This window comes from Neodiprion pinetum, chromosome 4 (genome assembly GCF_021155775.2).
Source record: "Neodiprion pinetum isolate iyNeoPine1 chromosome 4, iyNeoPine1.2, whole genome shotgun sequence".
In the NCBI taxonomy this organism is placed as follows: Eukaryota; Metazoa; Arthropoda; class Insecta; order Hymenoptera; family Diprionidae; genus Neodiprion; species Neodiprion pinetum.
The window spans coordinates 11,982,813-11,993,014 of NC_060235.2; the positions used below are offsets into that span (position 1 = coordinate 11,982,813).

At 59.2% G+C, this 10,202-nt stretch overlaps 1 non-coding gene and 1 pseudogene across 1 annotated transcript; both read left to right on the top strand.

Annotated features, from left to right (window-relative positions):
• Positions 1-1,318: 1,318 nt before the first annotated feature.
• LOC124218324 (5.8S ribosomal RNA) lies at positions 1,319-1,473 on the top strand. The gene has a single exon (XR_011177071.1). It is a non-coding gene; the product is annotated as a 5.8S ribosomal RNA (ribosomal RNA).
• Positions 1,474-1,956: 483 nt separating this feature from the next.
• On the top strand, positions 1,957-9,630 carry LOC124218368 (large subunit ribosomal RNA; annotated as a pseudogene).
• The last annotated feature ends 572 nt before the right edge of the window (positions 9,631-10,202 follow it).

Consider the following 10,202-nt stretch of genomic DNA (forward strand, 5'->3'; position numbering starts at 1 on the left):
AAGGCCCCCGGCCTCGGTCGGGCGGTTTTCACTACCGGCGTACAGATAAATCTTCTTAGAGGGACAGGCGGCTTCGAGCCGCACGAGATTGAGCAATAACAGGTCTGTGATGCCCTTAGATGTTCTGAGCCGCACGCGCGCTACACTGAAGGAATCAGCGTGTCTTCACTGGCCGAAAGGCCCGGGTAATCCGCTGAACCTTCTTCGTGCTAGGGATTATGGCTTGCAATTATTTCCCATGAACGAGGAATACCCAGTAAGCGCGAGTCATAAGCTCGCGTTGATCACGTCCCCGCCCTTTGTACACACCGCCCGTCGCTACTACCGATTAAATGATTTAGTGAGGTCTTCGGACTGGTACGCGGCAATGTCTCGGCATTGCCGATGTTGCCCGGAAGATGATCGAACTTGATCATTCAGAGGGAGTAAAAGTCGTACCAAGGTTTCCGTAGGTGAACCTGCGGAAGGATCATTAACGTTTCGTACTGCCAAAGCAGCGACTCGTAAGCGCGCGGGGCTGTCTCGCCGCGAGAGCGGCGTGTCACGCCCACGTGTCGCAAACAAAATTTCACAAAACTTTGAACGACGTAAGGGTCGGGCCCGGTTGCCGCGGCGCGCAACACAATCGTCGTGACAACGAACGCGGTGCTGACGCCGGATCCGATGGGTCCGGCGTTCGCCGCGGTCGCAACGAGCGCAGTCGCTGGCTGAAACCGCCCGACGACCGATTCGCGCCGAGGCGTCGACCCGTCGCTCCGCGTCCAGCGCGGAGCAGCGGCGGGTCGTTCGCGCCTCCGGCCGACTCGGTGCCAAGAGGGGACCGCTCCGCGGTCCGCCTCGACTCGTTCGACCCGGTCAGGTCGTACAAGAGAGACGTGCGAAGCTTGTTTCAGCGCTTCTTCGCGGACAGCCTGTCTGCGCCCGGGTGTCGTCGGTACAACGCCGTCACACCCCGGACGCAGGCCGCAAACGCGGTAGGCTTCGAAGAGAATTTTCGCCCGTACGAGGAAGCTCGCGTCAGCGTCGAGGGCAGCGATGCCCGGGACTCGCTGACGCGGCCCACTGCCGTCCGCCGTCAATCGTTTGCATTGCGAGCCGATCGGGTCCGGCGCCGGTTCATCCCGGCAAAGATGACCCGTGAACTCGAGGCGACGTCGGCTCTTGAACCATCGCACGAACGAAATTTGACGCGCGGCGCGCGTTTCTTCCCGCGCGCAACCGCGCGAGGGTTGACGCACGCGGCGCCGCGCTCAGGACCACAGAAAGCCGGTAACAACCGTAATTTTAGCCTTTTTAATGCAAAATTCATATATATGATTACATTGAACGGTGGATCACTTGGCTCGTGGGTCGATGAAGAACGCAGCTAATTGCGCGTCAACTTGTGAACTGCAGGACACATGAACATCGACATTTCGAACGCAGGATGCGATCCACGGATACGATTCCCGGACCACGCCTGGCTGGGGGTCGTTTAACAACGACGGACTGCTCTGTCGGCAACGGTGCTGTGAAAACCCCCCCGGGGGAACAGCGCACCGTGCGTTCGCAAGCGAATGACTGGGCGTTCGCAGCCCGTGTCGCGCGCCGGTCGCACGGGCAACGGGTCGCGTCGCCTCAAACGAACACGTATGTCACGATCACGACGCGTCGCCGCGGATCGCGGGGTCAAGCTGTCGCTGCCGTTCGTCACGTTCCGGTGCTAGCGATAGACGAGAGAACGAACGAATTCGGCACGGCGAAACACAGACCGCGCGCGGTCGGTTCGCCGCTCATGTGATGAAGTTCCGTCCACGCTTCGCCGCGGGGGGCTCTCGGGTCTCCCGTACGGCGGGCGTGTTTACGGTCGTTTCCGTGGCTCGAACGTACGAAAAAATACGTTGTGTCCTCGTCCGTGTCGACGGTGCTGTTCTTGAACGAACGGCCGTCGCCGACAACGGACCCGCAATCTTACGACGACCTCAGAGCAGGCGAGACTACCCGCTGAATTGAGGCATATTACTAAGCGGAGGAAAAGAAACTAACTAGGATTTCCTTAGTAGCGGCGAGCGAACAGGAAACAGCCCAGAACTGAATCCCGCGGTTCTGCCGCCGGGAAATGTAGTGTTTGGGAGGATTCACTTATCCCGGGGCGTCGTCCCGCGTCCAAGTCCATCTTGTATGGGGCCACTCACCCGCAGAGGGTGCCAGGCCCGTAGTGACCGGGACGCGCCACGGAAGGATCTCTCCTCAGAGTCGGGTTGCTTGAGAGTGCAGCTCTAAGTGGGTGGTAAACTCCATCTAAGGCTAAATATGACCACGAGACCGATAGCAAACAAGTACCGTGAGGGAAAGTTGGAAAAAACTTTAAAGAGAGAGTTCAAGAGTACGTGAAACCGTTCAGGGGTAAACCTGAGAAACCCGAAAGATCGAACAGGGAGATTCATCGTCAGCGACGCAGGCTTCGCCGCGGCTCGTGATGTCGGGACCTCGCGTCCACGGAACTCGGTCGCGGTGCAATGTCCGGCGGCGCCGGCGTGCACTTTTCCCCTAGTAGGACGTTGCGACCCGTTGGGTGTCGGTCTAAGGCCCGGTCGGCTGCCTGTCTCGGCGTTCTCGTCGGGGCAGACCCCCGGTTGCCCGTCCGGCTGCCCAGCGGTACCCGCACGGTATAGAGCCGCATTGAACTGCGTCGGGCCCGCCGCAAGCGCGGTCAGCAATTCCCGGTGGTCGGACCTAGCGCCGTCCCCGGGCCTGGCCAGCTGTTCGCTGGCGGTGTCCTCTGGCTGGCTCGTTCGAATTATCAAATACCGGTTGGCAACGCTATTGCTTTGGGTACTTTCAGGACCCGTCTTGAAACACGGACCAAGGAGTCTAACATGTGCGCGAGTCATTGGGACGAGCAAACCTGAAGGCGAAATGAAAGTAAAGGTCAGCCCAGCGCTGACCGAGGGAGGATGGGCCGCGTCACGATGCGGCCCCGCACTCCCGGGGCGTCTCGTTCTCACTGCGAGAAGAGGCGTACCCAGAGCGTACACGTTGGGACCCGAAAGATGGTGAACTATGCCTGGTCAGGACGAAGTCAGGGGAAACCCTGATGGAGGTCCGTAGCGATTCTGACGTGCAAATCGATCGTCGGAACTGGGTATAGGGGCGAAAGACTAATCAAACCATCTAGTAGCTGGTTCTCTCCGAAGTTTCCCTCAGGATAGCTGGCACTCGCGTACAAAACGTACACGAGTCTCATCCGGTGAAGCGAATGATTATAGGCCTTGGGGCCGAAACGACCTCAACCTATTCTCAAACTTCAAATGGGTGAGATCTCCGGCTTGCTTGAACTATGAAGCCACGAGATCTCGGATCAGAGTGCCAAGTGGGCCACTTTTGGTAGGCAGAACTGGCGCTGTGGGATGAACCAAACGCCGAGTTAGGGCGCCTAAGTCGACGCTTTTGGGATACCATGACAGGCGTTGGTTGCTTAAGACAGCAGGACGGTGGCCATGGAAGTCGGAATCCGCTCAGGAGTGTGTAACAACTCACCTGCCGAAGCAACTAGCCCTGAAAATGGATGGCGCCGAAGCGTCGCGCCTATACTCGGCCGTCAGCGGCATACCAGGCGGCCTAGGCCGTCATAAAGCCCTGACGAGTGGGAGGGTCGCGGCGGTGTGCGCGGGAGGGTCTGGGCGTGAGCCTGCCTGGAGCCGCCGTCGGTGCAGATCTTGGTTGTGGTAGCAAATACTCCAGCGAGGCCCTGGAGGACCGACGTGGAGAAGGGTTTCGTGTGAACAGCCGTTGCACACGAGTCAGTCGATCCTGAGCCCTAAGAGAAATCCGATGACGATGTTGGTGTATTTCTATGCCTGACACGCGCGTCGTGACGCCGGTGATTGTGCGATCGTCGGGCCTCGCTCGGCGTTTCCCCCGGCGTTAGCGCGCGGTTTAAATTTGAAACACCCGTCGGGCGAAAGGGAATCCGGTTCCTATTCCGGAACCCGGCAGCGGAACCGTTTACAAGTCGGGCCCTCGCAAGAGAGGTCGTCGGGGTAACCCAAAAAGACCTGAAGACGCCGTCGGGAGATCCGGAAAGAGTTTATTTTTCTGTACAAGCGTTCGAGTTTCCTGGAATCCTCCAGCAGGGAGATAGGGTTTGGAACGCGAAGAGCACCGCAGTTGCGGCGGTGTCCGGAGCTTCCCCTCGGTCCTTGAAAATCCAGGAGAGGGCCACGTGGAGGTCTCGCGCCGGTTCGTACCCATATCCGCAGCAGGTCTCCAAGGTAGAGAGCCTCTAGTCGATAGACTGATGTAGGTAAGGGAAGTCGGCAAATTGGATCCGTAATTTCGGAATAAGGATTGGCTCTGAGGATCGGGGCGTGTCGGGCTTGGTCGGAAAGCGGGTTTGGCTGACGTGCCGGGCCTGGGCGAGGTGATGGTAATAACCGGATCCGAGCTCGGTCCCGTGCCTTGGCCTCCCGCGGATCTTCCTTGCTGCGAGGCTTCGGCAGCGGTTCGCCGTTGCCGTCGTCCTCTTCGGCCGCCATTCAACGGTCAGCTCAGAACTGACACGGACTGGGGGAATCCGACTGTCTAATTAAAACAAAGCATTGCGATGGACCTAGCGGGTGTTGACGCAATGTGATTTCTGCCCCGTGCTCTGGATGTCAACGTGAAGAAATTCGAGCAAGCGCGGGTGAACGGCGGGAGTTACTATGACTTCGACTCTCTTAAGTGGGTTGTGGCTGGGTGTCGGAGCGGTGGCGGAGTGCTCGCGACGTTCTAGCTGCAACACACATGTGCCAACCGCCACCTCCTCGTGGTGAGAGTCGGGCAATGGGTGCGGGTATTACAACCCGCATCTAGCTAACGACGGTTGGCTGTCGGCCGCCAAAAGACGGCTCCGCTCGGGAAACCGTCACGTGCCCACCAACCGGCCACTGGCGGGCGGCCGATAAACGGCGGGGGCCTAAGGGCGGGGGGGGGGGGGGGGGTCGCCAGCCCCCCCCCACTAACTTTCAGCAGGCCTGCAAACAAGAAAGATCAAAAGCAGAACCCGCCGCGTGCCTCAGTCCGGCGAGCCTGCTGAAACAAGCACCCGGGGGGAGCTAGCCGATCCCCCGGAGGTGGCTGTGGGGGTAGTGGACGACCCCACACCAGTCCCTGAAGACGAACCGCACCCTATCGACCCAGACCCAGCACCCGAGCGGTATGCCTGCGGTGACTGCGAGCAGGACTTCGCTACAAAGCGAGGGCTTAGAGTTCACCGCAGGATACGGCACGCTGTGGATGTAAATGCGGCTATTGAACTGCCCGGCGCCAAGCTCAGGTGGAGGGATGAAGAATTGCGTATGATGGCACGCGAGGAGGCTCAGGCCACCGAGCGAGGAGTGAGGTTCATGAACCTACACCTTCTCGCTCTGGTCCCCGGTAGGACCCAGGAGGCGATTAAAGGGGTCCGGCGCAGGCCGGACTACCGAAGAATGGTTGAGGCAGCCCAGCACCAACTAGAGGCTGCTCACTCGCCCCCTGGGACTCCTACTAGATCACCGGGACGAAGGAGATGTTCGCTGCCGTCACCGCGTGTGCGCTCTCCCTCCGCCGATCTAGCAAGGGTAACATTACCCACGCCAGCGGCACCTGCTCCCGCTACAACTTGGGGGTAGGACCTTGCCGGAGCTATACGTCGCTTGATCGTGATCGCCCGGCAGGAGGAGCATCATCGTGCCAACGAGTTGGCCGACATCGCTGATGATGCTCTTGATGGGGGAAATACAGACGTCGCCATAATCTAGTGGTTAGGCAGAGTATTTCCCCCTGCAGCCGGTGCAGCTGGATCCAGGCGCCATGAGCCGGCCGCAAACTCAATCCGCCAGAGGTATGGACAGCTGCCGTCAAGGAGGACACTGCGTCGTCGTGAGTACGCCAGAGTCCAGACCGGGTGGAAAAACCATCGACGTCACGTAGCTCGGGAGATCCTAGAAGGAGGCCCCAGTTCGACCAAACACACCGTGGACAAATTAGTCACGCACTGGGGCCCACTCCTTGGACATCTGTCTAAGGACCACGCAGGACCTCCTAGGATCCCGCCTGAAAGACCCGACCTACGGTACACGTAGGACCCAATCTCCGCTCAGGCGATTGACGACATCAAGGTCCCCGTGTCGTCGTCACCCGGTCCAGACATGGTTACGGCGAGGCAGCGGCGCGCGGTATCACCATCTACCCGCGCGCTCCTCTATAATGTCGTCATGCTCAAGGGGGGGTTCCTAAGACAACTCCTTCAGAGCCGGACTATCTTCATTCTGAAGAAAAAGGTACCGGAAAATCCTGGGGACTACCGACCAATTTCGATTGACTCGGTAGTGGTTCGCCACCTCCACCGCATTCTTGCTGTTCACCTGAGATCCGCCGACCTTACCGACGATCGCCAGCGTGCGTTTATTGCGACCGACGGAACGGCCGAAAATACGTTCGTCCTCGACGCCATTTTATGGACGGCCCGCACGCTGCGTCGCGAGCTCTTCGTGGCTACCCTTGATGTCGCGAAGGCATTTGACACGGTAAGCCACGGGGCGCTCGCAACGATCGTCGGACAGCTCGGCCTACCCACCGGCTTGGTGTCCTATGTGGCCAAGCTGTACAAAGGCGCTACCTCCAGGCTGGCGGCGGACAGGAGAATGTCCCCTCCGGTACCAGTCCGGCGCGGAGTTCGTCAAGGAGACCCCCTCTCGCCGATTCTTTTCAACCTGGTCGCAAACAAAATCCTTGCGGCCGTGCCCTCTGAGGTCGGGTTCATCCTCGAAGGCGAGCGGATTGCCTGTCTCGCGTTCGCGGATGACCTGACCCTAATAACATCCTCTAAGTGGGAATCACAGAGGGCACTCGCTAAGGTTGAAGAGACGGCAGCTGGCATGGGGCTGATGCTCAACCCGTCGAAGTGTACCGCTTCATCTTTGGTGCCCGCCGGTGAGGTGAAGAAGGTCAAACCCGTAGTCGAACCGCTGTTCCGACTACGGGACGGCCCTCTGACCCAAACCGGCGTGCTTCAGAAGTGGAGTTACTTGGGAGGCGAGTTCGGCCCCGGGGGGCTTATGGCTGTCGAGGCCGAGCTTGGAGCGGAGCTCAATAACATCACCAGAGCTCCGCTCAAGTCGCAGCAACGACTAACCATGCTGCGGCCCTTCCTGCTACCCAGGGTCTATCACTTACTGGCCCTGGGTGGGACTACGGCAGGAAGGCTCGAGTCGCTCGACAAACAAGTCAGGCGCGCGGTATGCGCCTGGCTTAGGCTCCCCGACGACACGGCGGTTGGCTACTTCCACGCCTCAGCTAAGGATGACGGATTGAGTATTTCTTCCCTCACCACCCTTATCCCGGCAATGATCATCAGCCGCCTTGGCCGATTAAACCAAAGCGATTTTCCCGCAGCCCGGGCAGCGCATGCAAATCAAAGGGTCCGGCGTAAACTTGGCTGGGCCCGGCGCACGCTGCGCAAAGCCGGGCTGCTGGGCGATGACCCATCGGCCGAGGCACGCCGGCAGCTATGGGCGACGGTACTGCACGAGTCGGTGGACGGACAGGAGCTCCTGGAATCTTCCGCGAGCGCCCTGTTTAGTAACTGGGTCCACCACGGGACCGATGCTATCCCGGCCCGTGATTACGTGCAGTACCACCACGTACGAGTGAACTGCCTCCCCACTTTAGTGCGGACCTCACGTGGGCAGCGACGCACCAGCCGGCGTACCACTTGCCGTGCTGGATGCGACTCTTCGGAGACCGCTGCCCACGTCCTACAGCAATGCTGGAGAACGCATGGGGGCAGGGTAAAGCATCACGACGCGGTTTGCGCAACGCTAGCTGCCGGCCTTAGAAATAAGGGCTGGAACATCCAGAGGGAGAGGGTGTTCAAGACCTCCGAAGGAAACCGGAAGCCCGACATCGTAGCAAGCAAGGAGGGGCGCGGGGCAATCATCGATGCCCTGGTCGTCTCAGGCGTAACCCCGCTCTCGACAAGTCACGCCAAGAAGCGGGGTTACTATGCCGACAACCGGGACTTGCTGGAGGGCGTAGCTGCGCACCAAGCGGTCCCGGTAGCAAACATCGAGACGACCACGTGCACCCTCACATGGAGGGGGGTTTGGTGCGAGCAATCGCACCAAAGCCTCCGCTCGCTCGGGCTTTCGGACAGGCTTCTCGGAGGTATCACGACTCGGGTGCTGCAGGGGTCACGTACAGACTGGGTGCGGTTCAACCAAATGACCGGCTTCGGGCGTCGTCCACATCTTCCTCAGCCCCGACAGGGCATCGGCTAGCTCATGTCGCTGAGGTAGGGGCCCGCGATCCCCAGTGTGTCAAGTGTTCGTGTTGTCCACGTATTTGTCTTGTCCGCGTCTGTCATTCAAACGCCAATGCATTTTCAAATAGCCAAATGCCTCGTCATCTAATGAGTGACGCGCATGAATGGATCAACGAGATTCCCACTGTCCCTATCTACTATCTAGCGAAACCACTGCCAAGAAAACGGGCTTGGAAAAATTAGCGGGAAAAAAAGATCCTGTTGAACTTGACTCTAGTCTCGCACTGTAAGGAGACATGAGAGGTGTAGCATAAGTGGAAGGTGGCAACATCGCCGGTGAAATACCACAACTTTCATCGTTTCTTTACTTACTCGGTTAGGCGGAGCGCGTGCGTCGAGGACTTTCGTCACGGCTGTCACAATGTTCCAGAGCCAAGCGTGAAAGAGTGGCGTGAGGCTTCGGCCGATCGTCGATCATACTCCCGCGTGATCCGATTCGAGGACACTGCCAGGCGGGGAGTTTGACTGGGGCGGTACATCTGTCAAAGAATAACGCAGGTGTCCTAAGGCCAGCTCAGCGAGGACAGAAACCTCGCGTTAAGCGAAAGGGCAAAAGCTGGCTCGATCTCGATGTTCAGTACGCATAGAGACTGCGAAAGCACGCCCTATTGATTCTTTTGGCTTGAAGAGTTTTCAGCAAGAGGTGTCAGAAAAGTTACCACAGGGATAAGTGGCTTGTGGCGGCCAAGCGTTCATAGCGACGTCGCTTTTTGATCCTTCGATGTCGGCTCTTCCTATCATTGCGAAGCAGAATTCGCCAAGCGTTGGATTGTTCACCCACCAATAGGGAACGTGAGCTGGGTTTAGACCGTCGTGAGACAGGTTAGTTTTACCCTACTGATGACTCGTTGTTGCGATAGTAATCCCGCTCAGTACGAGAGGAACCGCAGGTTCGGACATTTGGTTCACGCACTCGGTCAAGCGGCCGGTGGTGCGAAGCTACCATCCGTGGGGTTATGCCTGAACGCCTCTAAGGCCGTATCCTCTCTAGTCAAAGGGGGCAACGATATTTCAAGGAGTCTCGTGGGTCGAAAGGCTCGAAACAATGTGACTTCACTAGGTGGCCGGTCCACGGACCGGTCGTCGCACGAGCCCTGTTTGCCGGGCGGGGTCTTCGGCCTCCGTCGGGATCTTCCCGCTCGTCGGTCTGGCCTTGAACGGTCGATTATGGATCATCCAGTTCGATGTCGAGACTCGGAATCGTCTGTAGACGACTTAGGTACCTGGCGGGGTGTTGTACTCGGTAGAGCAGTTACCACGCTGCGATCTGTTGAGACTCAGCCCTTGGCTTGGGGATTCGTCTTGTCGGTTAGAAGAGGCCCCAATGTGTTTGTGTTTGCAGAGCGCTGGCTCGACGCCGGTCACGCGACGCGTCGCTCGTCCCATGTCGGACGAGTCGCGGGCGGACCGGCGCGGCCGTGCTCTGCTCGGCGAGCGGGTGCGATGGCAATGCGAGTGCGGGGACTTGGAAAACAAAAATTTTTTTTCGTACCCGTTGCCCCTCGCGATATATCCGAGGCAGCAGCTCGGATCGCCGGTCGGCGAACGCAAGGCCGACAAGCGCGACCGGAGGGACCAGTGGACCCCCTTGGTACGTCGCGGGATTCGGCGACGGTAATATAGGCCGCAATTATTCTTCCGATGATACGTCGACCGTCGGCCGTCGTCCTCGATCCCCAAGGGACTTGGGAATTTCTTTCGTCCCAGGCGACGAAAGGGCAATGCGCCGCTTCCCGTGATAGTCGGCGCTGGACCCGCGAACCGACCGTGGCACGGCGGGACTTGTGAAAATTTTCCTCCGGGTCGACCGAAAGGCAATGCGCCGCGTCCCGGGGCCGATGGGACGACGGCGGTTTGACGGACCCCCGATGCG